This window comes from Onychostruthus taczanowskii, unplaced genomic scaffold (assembly GCF_017590055.1).
Source record: "Onychostruthus taczanowskii isolate IOZ18803 unplaced genomic scaffold, ASM1759005v1 scaffold8, whole genome shotgun sequence".
Classification (NCBI taxonomy): Eukaryota; Metazoa; Chordata; class Aves; order Passeriformes; family Passeridae; genus Onychostruthus; species Onychostruthus taczanowskii.
This window is the reverse complement of record NW_024505892.1, coordinates 5,003,364-5,017,547: the sequence shown is the minus strand read 5'-3', so window position 1 is coordinate 5,017,547 and position 14,184 is coordinate 5,003,364. Positions and strand designations below refer to the sequence as shown.

The 14,184-nt window shown below is 37.0% G+C and overlaps 1 protein-coding gene across 1 annotated transcript in view; it reads right to left on the bottom strand.

Annotated features, from left to right (window-relative positions):
- Positions 1-14,184, bottom strand: part of NKAIN2 (sodium/potassium transporting ATPase interacting 2) — a 512,690-nt gene that overhangs the window by 263,841 nt on the left and 234,665 nt on the right. The gene's annotated exons all lie outside the window — the stretch shown is intronic.

The following is a 14,184-nucleotide window of genomic DNA, read 5'->3' as shown; positions in this document are numbered from 1 at the left end:
TATTTGTTGGGCTAGACCTGTGTAGTTGCTAGATGTCAAAGCTGATATGGGATATCTGAGTTAGTGTTTTGAAATCACATAAGCATACTGAAATATTTTGCCTTTTAAATAATGTCAATAATAGTACCTAAGTCAAAATACTTAGGTACTATTAGGAAACTAATTTAAAAATATTGTCTGTCTAACATACTGTTCTCTAAAGTACCCCAAACTCCCTGGCAATATGTGACTGGAGCACTCTAGATTTCTGATCATAAAACAATATTTTGCAGCTCATCTCATCAGAATTATTTTAATGACCTGAGGAATAAAAAAATGTGAAACTCAAGGAGTCTAACACTGTCCGGAATATGTATGTATAAGTCAAAATTCAGATGTGGAACTGAAGTCAGTTATGTTCAACATGTACAATATATATTTGAACCAGACTCAGAGGAAATTAGTGGGGAATAACCCAGTCATAAGAAGCAGTAATTATGCCAAGGAGGCAATCAAACAAACAAACAAAAAAACCCCAAACCAAATCAAACAAAAAAATTGCTATTCCATTTGGTTTGTAGAGATAGTAAGGAAAACTTGAATTTCCTAAACACAACTGATGCTGAAAGATGATGAAAAACTATGATACTTTATCATAGGAACTTGTAAGAAAGTTCAACGGAGACACAAAAGGCCGATAAGAGGATTAAAAGAAATAGAAAACAGAAGGCACAAAAAACCTCACAGAGCTGAACCTTGAAATAAGAATTTTTGCAGATAGGTTAGCTACAGCATGGGTCCATATGCAGCAGAACTGTGTAGAATCCGTTTTTGAGAATGGGAAGTGAGCGGAGAATTTGCACCACAGCAAAGTTCAGGAGAGCAGAGCTGGCAGAGTATCTCATTATTGCCTACATTAAGGAGCACAAGATCTAATACAGTGACCTAAGTTATTGAATGGTGAGGAGAGAACATCCATTAAATTTTGCAACTACTAAATGAAGGGTTTCTGTAGAGAAACAAGGCCAAAAGTAATACAGTGTAACTAAATCCATATTCTATTTATTTGATTTTACTCTCAGGATCATTCTGGTGATACACACTCCTTTTTAGTTTCTAGAGACTCTCTGTGATGTGGTTTGTGCAGGAATCCTCCTACTATGCACATCTTTTAAAGTACAATTGGGTGCAAATCACAGCATATAAGGATCAAAACTTTTTTACCTCATTCCATGGTCAGTGCCTGTTTCCAGGCCTTTTGTGACCATAAACAAAACTGGCCATTTTTAGAATCTGTTACTCTAGAACTCAAATGTCAAATGGCAAAAAGTCAGTGTCAATAAAGTCATCAGAGACTTCTCACACAGGAACAGCAATGTATTTTAGAAACAGGCACATCACAAAAGGCTGCTTATTCACACCGTGTCTACACCTATGCGAATTTAACAATGACATCTTTATAAGAGAAAAGCACTGTCAATCACTCTAAGACATGCAGACAAATGCATTAATATTGGTAGTAATTAAATTTATTAAGTCTCTCAAGACAGAAATAGGTTCTAATTTTGCTACAGAATTCAGAGCATCAATATGAAATAAAAAATTGGCTTAATTAGACAACTAAGAGGTGTAGGACACAAAACCTTTGTACCATTTATGTCACTAAAAATATTTCTAATCTAAGAATAGGTATTTCAACAAGATTAAAGACAGGAGAGTGCTTCTTGTTTCACAGAAAGTAGAAATAGTAACTAGGTAAAACAAAACTCATAAAAAAAATCAGCGACAGGCTTGTTTCAACACTAAATTTCAAACAGGAATTTTCTCTTCAGGTAGATGCAAAATTAAATATGTACAGTGCTCAGTGCCATAGGCTGTGAATAACTTTTTGGTTTTTTCTCGCAATAAAACATTTTGAAGATTACTTTAGACCAGACTAAAAAAGCCAAACTGATTAACAGTGAGCTGATAAAATAAATCACACCAATTTAAAATTAATGATTTTTTTTCAAATTTATCACCTACTCAAACTATTTAGCAAAGGACACATGGCTGCAATGATTTCGCTTGTTTATGCATCACTTACATGCTATCCTTTAACAAAATTTTTATCCAAGGAACAACATATATGCTCTTCTAAAAGATGGTGATTTAATAAACTTGAAAACTTCTGCAGATATTTATAATGAGTTCTGCATTTTTCCAGTTGGACAGTAAACCCACCAGCTAAATGTTTAATTTTGTGAGCCATAAATGAAAGGAAAAACATTCACTGGTTTCAGAGCACAATCAGCACAGAATCTTTAACTGGCCTACTAGGGGATAAAAAACAACATGAAACCCAAAATTATTTATGTCTCATTCACCCAAAATTGATACTGAAATCAATGAAAACAACTGCAGAGCTTAATATAATAAATAAATAAATAAATAGAAATCTAACAAACAGGATGACTGAAAATAGTTAAGAAATTACAGCTAGGAACCAAACTGAGAACAGCACTACTGGTAGCTCAAACTGGTATAGGGGGAATCATACCATTTAATCGTAGAACTAAAATGTTACTTTACTAGACTTGGGTAGAAGTAAAATTTATATTGATATGCAAAATTCTGTCCTTAGAGGCATTTATAATTCAAATCTTACCTGCTGAGTTTATAGCACGTAAAATGCTGCTTCACTATGATCTAACCAATATGACTATATGTAGCATTAACATCTATGCCTAATATACATAATAACCCATAAAACAAAATGCAAATAAATAGTGCCCTTGACAGCTAAATTATAGAGGTAGGGAGCAATGGAAATTTTGGAACATGCTTAATAGTGCATTTTACAACTCTACTCATTGTTTATCCTGCCTTTCAGTGTTATTCAGAAAATGTATCTCTATTGGCAACGTTCTCACAGCAACAGGCAAAACTTGAAAGAAGTACCATGACCTGTTTCTTGTGGAGCTTTGGGAGTTGAAAACAACAATGAAAACATCAGAATTTTTAAAAGGTAAGTACAGATGGGAAGAGAAGTACATCTCTGAAGTTCTGAAATGAAGATTTGTGACAAGATTTACAAATGATTTTTACCTAAGTTCTTGCTTAGATGGGGAAAAAAAGGCCACATTTGGAATATAACTGAAGAAAAGCATCTCCATCTTCTCTCAGAATTGGAAATGGGGATTTGTAAATGAATAGGGTAGTGTTGCTTTGTGTGATTCTCAATGCACCTTTCTTGTAGCATAACCTCAGGGTGACAATGAAGCTCAAAAAAGAATCAGCCACATTTCCTAGAAAAAAAACCTCTTGAAAAAAATATGAGGGTGGACTCCAGGTACTGTCAGGTCATCCTGTGAGAGATATAAGACAAATTACTAAAGTCAGCTTCACTCAAATTACTAAGATTGCATAAATCTTAATCAGTTGGCCAGAAGAACTTAGTTTCGGGAAAGGACTGGTGAGCAGGGCTGCTCAGACTTCATTTAATTTAAAGCTAAAATTCATTTTGGCTACATGCAGTACAATGCCATTTCAAATATACATGTAGAGATTAGCAACTGAATGAAGGTGAAGAGATTAGAGGGAGACATAGAAGTACGGAAGGAGCTCGAATAGAAAGATCTGCAGCAGAGTTTTTGTTCTGTGATGGTATTTCACAACAAGCCCAGAGCCAGGAGCCAGTTACACAGGAGAGGCAGCACAACAGAGGAATGCGAGATTTGAGCAGGTAGTTTGGACTCAAGGCAATGTTTCCTGTTTTTTTTTCTAATGTATATTTCATTTTACTTTTAGATGTTAATTAAAATATATTAATCCCTTGCAAGAAGCACATCAAGGGATACAAGTAGCCATTGCAACAGCCACGGAGTCTGAGAAAAGAGTTATCTCAAAGCCAGGTTCAGGCATCAGCAACTTCTCCCTTGCTGAAAGAATGTACCAGCTTTGTCTGGGAGAGTTTTCTTCAGAGTAGCTGGCATGAAGCTATGTTTTGGGTTGGTGCTGAAAACAGTGTTTATAATATAAAGATGCTTTGTTGTCGTTGAGCAGAGCTTGCAGCCCATCAAAGCCTTTTCTGCCTCTCACCCCAGCCCAGCAACAGGGAGGCTGGGAGTGCACAAGAAGCTGGGAGGGGACACAGCCAGGACAGCCAACCCCAACTGACCCTGGCCACACTCCATGTCGTATAACATCAAGCTCAGTATATAAAGTGGGGGAAAGGAGGAAGAGGGACATGTTTGGAGTGATGATTGTCTTCCCAAATAATTTTTAGGCATGATGGACCCTTGCTTTCCTGGGAATGACTGAGCTCCTGTCCATGGGAAGCAGCAAATGAATTTGTTTGCTTTGCTTGCATGCGCAGATTTTGTTTAATCTTTTAAGCTGTCTTTATCACAACCGGTGAGTTTTCTCACTTTTACCCTTTCAATTCTCTTCCTCATCCCAGCAGAGGCAAGTGGCTATATGGGGCATAGCTGACAGCTGGAACAGAAAGATACTGTCCAAAGATTTTTTTGGGTTTTTTTTTTGTTTATTTTTTGTTTTTTCCTCACAGAAGTATTCCACACTGTTAAGTAGCTGTGATTCCAGTCTTTATTCCTACACTTTATAGACAGTTTGCAGCATTCCTATGTTTTCAGGATGCACTGGGTAAAACACAGGCTTGTAACTTGAGAAAAATGGATTCACATGATTATCTGTCACAGCCTTTCATCTGATAATGAGAAAATGTAGCAGACCTTTAATGTGTCAGCTCCCACGTTTTAAAGCAGCGTGGGGGAATACTTCCCTACTTCACTAGCATGACACAAGGGCAGAGACATTAGAAGCTCTGTGGTGGACAGATATCTCCACGAATGTATGCTATAAACACATAAAAGATAAAAAGATAGAGCTATAACCTTTCAGACAAGAAAATGTCAGCATAACTGATATACAGCAAGTAGAAAAAATACTAAATAAACAATGTGAAAATCCACAGTAACAAGTACAGGTGCAAGTCTAGGAAATACAATGAAACCTGATTATGGTAGATAAAGAGAAATATTCAGCACTGAACTACAGAGGTCATCTCAGAGCAGTGGAAACATTACTTTATCCTTGCTTGATTTTTAATTATGTATAACTGGCCAGGGTTATTGGGTGCTTAAGAGAATTGTAATGCTTCCCACTGCAGTTTAGGTAGAGGAGCAAACCCCATGGATTTAATCTCTAATCTCTTCCTCTACATATCTGTTTACAGACTTCATCAGCTAAGTCATTCATTCTCCATGCTCTTTATAGTATTTAAACCAAGTGCTGATTATTTTAACAGAAAGGGTTGCTAGTTCTTCTAAAGGGAAAAAAAAAACAATAAAAAAAAAAGAAACACAGGCCCCACTGTAGGAAAAAACCCCTACTTGTTATTACAGTGACAAAACTAAATTCTAAAGAAACAAAACTAAATGCAGAGGAACTTCATGTTTTCAACTTTCCACGGTGAGCTCTCTGGTTTGAATGCAAATAAAATACAATATTCATTATACGTTGTTTTTCAGTTTTATATGGAACTTTACTCCTCAGTGGTGAATCCCTGGAAAATCATTGTCCTTTTCTGTGGAACGGGAGAGGGAGAGCCATTTTGAATGACTACTTTTTAAATGTGAGTACAATTCATTGTAAGGGAATAAAAGCTCTAGGAAAGGACGAATGTAGCAGAATCCTACACCAGTCAAACCTGTCATGAGACTAATAAGTGTGGACTTAAAAGTATCAGTCACTGAACAGATTCTGCATACAATTTCCTGGGAACCAAAGCTGCACTTAATTATGTGATGCAAATTATAATCTTTCATCTTCTAATAATCAGCATTTTAATAACTTTTAAAAACAGTATTAGCTAAGTGTGTTTAAAAGGACTTTTTTATAATTGAAAACTTAAAAAACACTCTGAAACTTAGTGAAAATCCATCTCAGTCTGAAAGAAAACAAAACTCCATGCAGAACTGTTCAAGTAAATTCTGTACTGGAGTCTTGTCCAGAGTGTCTTTAATCATACTTTCTGAAAATATATCCAATTAATTTTCAGGAATCAGTGGCTCTAAGAATCAAATAGATTCCATGTTCAAGTAAGGGAAAAGAGTATATTGTGTTTTTAAAATGCTTGCTTTTTAAAAAGCCTCTTGGAGTCTGGCAATTTCTCTTTTTCTTTTAGAACTGTTTTCTGACAGCAGGGAACTTCTGAGAAAGTAATATCCTACACAAAACTTAGAAGAATCGGGGACTAAGGAGCTCTTATATGGGATCACTTCCTTTTCATGTCTTGAGTAGTTCTCTGATCGGCAGGGGGTTTGTGGGTTTTTTTTTTCTTTTTTCCATTGTACTTTCCTAGGGCTGGCAGATTAACTGTCTGAGTACTCTTTAATGTTCAAAGAATATTTTACACTTTTTAAAGAGCCATCCTTTAAATAATTTCCTTCACATTCATTATTTGTGTCCTCAATGCCTCACACCTAAATAAGCCCCAGTGAAGAGAGCAGATGAAAGTAGTCAAACTTCACCCAGACAATTATAGGAAAAAAAATACTCTATCCTAAATAATAAGAAAAACTTAAAATCAAGAGACAAAAAATGACAAAAAATGCAGAGAAATTTACTGTAGACTATCTTCTTTCATCAACTTCCATACAGTCAAGACAGATGCACTCTGTATAATATTATACTGGAAGTGATTCTTGAACATATTTATTCAAGGCTTAGCTGAATCTCCAGGGCTTAAGAACTTGAAATCCATTGAGATTTCTTGCAAGTCATCAAAATATATCTAAAAGGAGAGGTCAAAAGCCCAGGGTCATCAAATCTTAAACCAACTTTCTGGACTGATTATCAGGTGAAAAACAAGATCACTTTTTTTAAAACCTGTATTTAATACTCCACCAATAAGCTAAAGGATAAGCATACAGAATGAATTACTTTTTGAACACTGGAATAGTTAAGCTTTTGTTTCATCAGGTTCTGTACGTGTTAGCCATTAGACTGAAAATCTGGATTAGTGCTGTAACACTGACCAGCCAGCTATTCACAAACTTCTACTCCCTTCACATTCTCATCCCTACCCTAAAGCAGGCTAGATTCAGTCACAAAAGTAAACTGCTGAGCCTACCCTTTTAAATATAAATTAAAGTACATTTGACTTCACAGCATACTAAAATCTAGTCTTTTAACAAAACAGCAGCACAAGCACTCTATTAAACAGCATACCTCCCTGTGAATCAAAATCCCTTTCAGCATATGTTGTTCAAAGTCCAAAGGGCAATCTTCTACTTGCATCCCTACTGATTTTTCACAGCATCTCCCAGACGTGAGCGAAACCCTCCAATAAAATAACAGTCAGCCAAGTTGACAAAGGTCATTTGTACGGAGGTAGCATCAGTAGTAAAAGGACAGACTATAAAAAGAATCCCAAACTCTACTCTTCCTTGTCATCCAAATTATCATTAATCTTTTATGAGAATTTTCAAGGGAAAAAAAGTCGCAATAACGTGCTCTTGTTCCTGATATTTCTGAACATGGAAATATTTCAGAAAACACTGACAAGACTTGAGAAAGGACTACTGAAAAGGTGACCAGAATAAAGGATATTTTTTAAGAAGAAGAGCTTTGACAAACATTTTATTGAGCAAACATACTAATGAGCAAGCATTCCTCAACCAAAATATTAAGTATAAATTCTGGAATGAAAAGAATGCTAACATATTGAATACTTATGATGGAAAATGCCAAGGAGAATTTATGCTACTATTCATGGCACGGAAAGCTTTTCAAGAAAATGCCCCTATGCAGAAACTAGTACATCATAAAATACCAGTACTTCATTAGCATCAATTTATCTGGCATAACAAAAATTAAGCCATGATTGGAGCAAAGCTAATTCAGGGTTGAGGTGGATTCTCCAGCACTGTAAGAGTCTTAACTCATGTTATGGAGCTTTACCAGTCTCCCAAGCATGTTTCTGCAAGGTTTACTAGCGCTCTTTTAAGTTTTCTAGTTTTAGTCTGTATTTTTTCTTTGTCCTCATCCTCCCAGTCACACATTTTTCACTTCAAAGCTTTTATTTACTTCAATGGAATCCTAAGCTGCATTATACTTTTAGCAACCTTATATCTCCATTTACTTCATCAGACACAGCCTTTCACAGAAATGTTTATTACAGTTAACTATCTCTACTAACTAGCTATACAAGTGTGCTGTTTCTCCCTTGCTTTGTCTCCTCTTTAATTTGAGAGTTTATAGTGATCGTAAAGCAATATTCTACTGAAAGTGTTCAAAGAAAACATGCAAATATGGTGCTTAGGGAGATGGTTCAGTGGTGGGTTTGGCCATGTTAGGTTAATGGTTGGACTCAATGATAACACAGGTAATTTCCAGTCTTAATGATTCTATCATTCACTGATTTTTCATGAAGATGAGGATTAGCAAAAAATGTTGGTTTCTTGATATTTCCTGAGGCACAACAACCACTAATATTTTAGTCACTGTTAGTGGATGACTAGATATAATTCGGTTTTTTAAAAATCATCTGGTTCCCTTTCAATTGAAGAAAAACCATTTACATACCTTATTTTTAATCAACAGCCCTAAGAATAAAACGAGTAAGCATTGAGGAACTATTTTGTTAAAATTTCACCTGAGCATTTGTTCTATTTAGATGTAGGCAGAGCTTTCCATAATGGCCACTTTGTGCGGTTGCTATCACCTCCTCAATCTTGCATCATTTGTGTTTTCTGAATCTTTTCTAATTGAAAATGTAATGGTAGTGCTCATGATGCAGCCACTTGAAACTAATGGATGACAACCTTCACTTGTCTTTCCCAAGTGTAAGAACATCTTAATACACATGCAGTTCTCAAATAAAAAGCTGTTCTGTCCTCCCTGTTTAAGGCACATGTGAAGTTTAATTCCTGGAATTCTATGAAATCTGAGGAAATTACTATTCTGTTGTCATCATCTTTCATTGCTTATCTCTGAGATACCTCTCTTGTTTGTTTGGCTTTAACTTTACCATTGGATTGGTGCTTATTTGGATTAGTCCTGACATATTAGTAATTAAGTATTCTTACACAGATTTTCTTACTAACATGGAAATATAACTGTGGTCACACACTTCCTGGTTGATCTGGTTTCTAAGTACTAAAATATAAATCACCTTGCATCACACTATTTTCTGCCTGAGTGAAAAAAAGAAATCCTGAAAATTTTTATACTGAGAACAGCATGGATAATGAAAAATGTTTCATACAAGTACCATCTCCAGTTTTAAGTGGATTTACTTCAGTCTTGTTCAATTTGCTTTCTAGCTCACATTCAGCAAAGATTTTAGTAAATTGAGTGACAGAATATCCTAAAATTTAATAATTTTGTTGCTGGAATTAGTGATAGTTGCAGGAATTTGTTTTTTCAAGCCCATTTGTGCCAGAAATACAAGTCTAAGGGGCTGGTCTTCTCTGAAATATAGTAGATGTAATAGCTAACTGTTCTGTTACTCACATTAGAAATAAAATTATCAGAAATCTATGTGAGTTATAGAAATAATTTATTCATTAACTAAACACATTGAAATACAGAAATGAATATATAGGTATGAACACATAAGGGACAGAGAAAAGACAGGGTTGTTTATGCATTCATTCCCTCTGTCTTCAACATGGAGAATGGGCCACAAAGGTCTCAGTCCCCTGAGCTGGAGGACCATGCCAGTGAGAATGCATAACTCCCAATTGATCCTGAACTTTTGTGGGATCTGCTGCTCCAGCTGGATCCCTACAAATCTATGTAGCCTGATGAGATTAATCCAAATTCCTCAAAGAGCTAGCTGATGACACCGCAAAGCCTCTCTGGATCATTTCTGAGTAGCACTGGGAATCCAGAGAGGTAGACTTCCAGCTGACTGGAAGCTAGCTAACATTGTCCCAGTTTTCAAAATGGCAAGAAGAAGGACCCTGGAAACTACGTGTCTATCAGTCTCACTTCAGTGTCTGCCAAAATAATGGAAAAATATTATTCCAGGAGATATTGAAAAATGCTTGGAGGACAACACAGTCATCAGTAACAGTCAGCATGGCTTCAAGAAGGGAAAATCCTGCTTATCAACCCTGATTTCCTTCTACATCAGGCTAACCCACCTTTTGTTGATCTAGAAATGCAAGGAAATGTATTCTTTTTGGACTTCAGCAAAGTTTTTGATACTGTCTCCCACAGCAACGTTCTGGACAAAGTGTCCAGTTCACAGCTAGATAACTGTGTTATGTGATGGGTAAGCAACATGAGCTGGGTACAATGGTTTATAGTCAATGGGGTCACATCAGGCTAGTGTCCTGTCACTAGTGGGGTTCCATAGGGCTCCATAGGCACCTCTGTGCTCTTCAATATCTTCATTTATGACTTGGATGAAGGACTCAAAGGAGTACTAAGTTTGGAAAGGACGCCAAACTGGGAGGAGCCATCAACTCCCTCAAGGGCAGAGAGGTCCTGCAGAGAGACTCTGACAAATTAGAGAGATGGGCAATCATCTCCATATGAAATTTAACAAGTATAAGTGCCAGATTCAGCACTTGGAATGGGGTAACCCTGGTTTTTATAAACTGGGGTATAAGAGTCTGGAGAGCAGTCCCATGGAAAGGGACCTGGGGGTCCTGGTCAGTGGCAAGTTGAGCATGAGTCAGCAGTGCCCTGGCAGCCAAGAGGGCCAAATGTGTCCTGGGGAGCATCAGGGACAGCATCACCAGCCAGGCAAGGGAGGGGATTGTCCTGCCCTGCTCTGCACTGGGGCGGCCTCACCTTCAACCCTAAGAGCACTTTTGGGCAGCACAACATAAAAGAGATAGTGATTTATAAAAGAACATCCAAAGGAGTGACAAAAGGATGGGGAATAGTCTGGAGCCCCTTATGAAGAGGGGCTGAGGTCACTTGGTTTGTTCAGCCTAGAAAAGTGGAACCTGAGGGGAGACCTCATTTTGGTTTTCAGCATCCTCACAAGGGGAAATGGAGAGATAGGCACTGACCTCTTCTCCCTGGTGACTTGTGACAGGACTTAATGAAATGGCATAAAGCTGAGACAGGAAAAGTTCAGGCTGGATATCAGAAAAAGATTTTTCACGCACAGGGTGGTTGAGCACTGGAACAGGCTCCCCCCAGAAGTGATCACAGCACCAGCCTGTCCGAGTTCAGGAAGAATTTGGACAATGCTCTCAGGCACACACATGGACACACACACTCACACGGTGTGAGTCTTGGAGTGTCTTGTGCAGGGCCAGAAATTGAACTCAATGATCCTGATAAGTTCGTTCCAACTCAGCACATTCTATGGTTCTATGATTCTAAGAACAACAGAAAAAAATATTCCCATCCATGCCAAGCTACTGTATCAAGGAAGAAACTGAAGAATATTATTATGTGTGCTTCAACAAACTTGAACAAACAAATCATCTTTCCAATAGCACAGCTTGAAACAGAATCAGAATCTTGATTCACAGCCTCCTGTGACAGCTACCAGACAGAGCTACTACTAAAATGTTCAAGGTCATTTATTTAATTGTACTTATAATATTATTGGGCATTAGCTCAAAATGATTATGCAGAAAATTATTGCTTATGTTCCCAAATTATCATTTGCTCTGAAAATCTGTGTAGAGCAGAGAAGTAATGTCTGTGTGCCTCCTTCTATAAATAAATGCCTACATTTCAGTTGCAACACAGTAAGTACAGTTTGTCTCAGAATGGAAAAGTACTTCCTAAGAAAACCTTTTACAGAGAGCAGATTCAGGTAGGAGTCTGACTTCACAGACTTTGAAATTTTGTGTCTTGCAGGCTGACAAGAATGCACAATGACCATTCTACTTAATTTCATCATCCTTTTTGTTAAATGGTTTTAAACATATTTTTTCCCCTGTTATAAAGAAAGCAGAAGTAAAATAAGAGGAAAACTTGTTTATTGTGCAGATGAATGAGCAGTAGAACAAGTTGCTCAGAGAAGTTGCAGAGTCTCCCTCACTGGAGATATTAAAAACCATCTTGATGCCATCCTGTGCCATGAGTTTTAGAATGACCCTGCTTGAGCAGGGAAGTTGGACTCGATATTCCACTGTGGTCCCTTTAACCTTACCCATTATGGGATTCTGTGAAGATATATTTTTTAACAATTTCTGTGCTGAGCTTGTGTACACATACTTCTTATTATAAATAAAACCATTATCTGGAAGATAAATTATGTCAATAAGGTGTATTAATGCCATCACTTATTAAAAATGTTAAGCATAAGAATCCTTTTATTATAAACAACTGTTTTATCTGAAAATTGGTTCTCTTAACAAGATTTAGCAAAACAATCTTCTGAAATGTTTTCTCACCAAAAATCCTGGCCAAATCATTCACCATATGGAGACCGTCTTACTGTCTTTAAAATTCAAAAAGGTAGCTCAGAGGCTTTACAATTTCCCATGGCATGATTACAGTTGTTGGATAGTATCCTGGTACGTACATATGGAAGATGAACTGCTGCACATTTTCATGTACTACTTTGAATACTTTTTTTAAAAAAGGAAGATAATAAATTTCAGTTAACAACAGAAATATTCCAAACCCGAATTGATAGAGTCAGGGCTGCATGTCATATAAGACATTAAGTAGATCCCACTAGGTGTGTTCAGCAATTGACCACGTTTAGTCTTTAAAAAGACGTAGATTAACTCAGCTGTATTCTCTAGGGCCCAATGGTTTTGCAGACTGATGACACTGCAAGAAGCTCAGACATAAGGTAATTGCCTCTTCCTCTTTGTTTTTTTTTCACATGTATATCAGCAGTTACATGTTAAGTAATGTACTACTAATTATCTATCCTTTTCTCACGGACTTAATGTGACCAGGCATAAGTTTGTAAGGGACCTTTTAAAATCCTTTAGTCCCCTGCCATTGGCATGGATATTTTTCTCTAGATTAGATTTTTCAAAGTCCTGTCCAACATGGTCTTGAACACTACCAAGGATGGGGCATACACAAATTCTCTGGCTGATCTGTTTCAGTGTCTTGCCAGCCTCATTGTAAACATTTTCTTCCTTATGTTCAATTTAACCCTGCCTTCTTTCAGTTTAAACCTATTGTTCCTTTTTCTGTCACTACAGGCCCTGGTGAAAAGACCTTCTCTGTCTTTCTTTCTCTCAAATATATTAAATTGTGTGCATGCATGAAGGCATCATACATGTGGATGCAAATTTTTTGCCTACAGGAGATCACAGACACAGAAACAAGGACACAAATGTTAATGTATTTTTCTTGGCATCACATAATGCAATATGGATGGTAGCACAGGGGTAAAAGCAAAATATTTCTATATTCTGAGTGACTGCTGGTGTATGAGGGAACAATTAAGAGAGAGACTTTGCAGAAGAGGGTACAGATTCAGTGGAGTTAACAGAGACAAGGGGTAAAGGCTTTAAACTGAAAGAGCAAACTGAGAATAGGTTCAGATTAGATATTAGGAAATCTTCCTCACTGTGGGGCTGGTGAGACACTAGAACATGTTGCCCAGAGAAGCTGTGGATGCCCCATCCCCAGAAGGGCTCAAGAGCAGGTTGGAGTGGAGTTTAAAGCAATCTGGTCTACTGAAAGGTGCCCCTGCCAGGCTGGAACCAGGTGATCTTTAAGCTTACTTCCAATGCAAACCATTCTATCATTTTAAGATCCCCTTGCTTTCATCTGACATGAAAATATGGTTGTGTATGGGCAAATTTTTCAACTCCTGTCTCTCAAATGTATATAAGCTTTATATGAATTAATAGTCAATTTTGACAGTAATATTGTTATGAAAATGGAACAAAAGGTATTCTGAATGATGGTTTTCAGAGTTGCTGTTATTCTTTCTTTGTAGAAGTACAAATGGCAAAAACCCCACAAACCCAGAGTATGAAAAGAGGATTTAATTAATACTGCATTGTGCCAGAGAGTACAGACATACTAAGTCTGTGTATAAGGTGTAGCTGAATAAGAAAAGAAATGGATTAAAAACATTAATTAAGGTCCAAATCCTTATTTTCATACTGGAGCCCTCAGTCCATTATTTCTTACCATAACATCATATCTCACTTTCAGGTTGGATTATAAATTCTAGGAGGCATGTACATAACAGATAAGCACTCTAGCAACAGAAGTTAATAACAATAATAAGTACCTATAATGAAT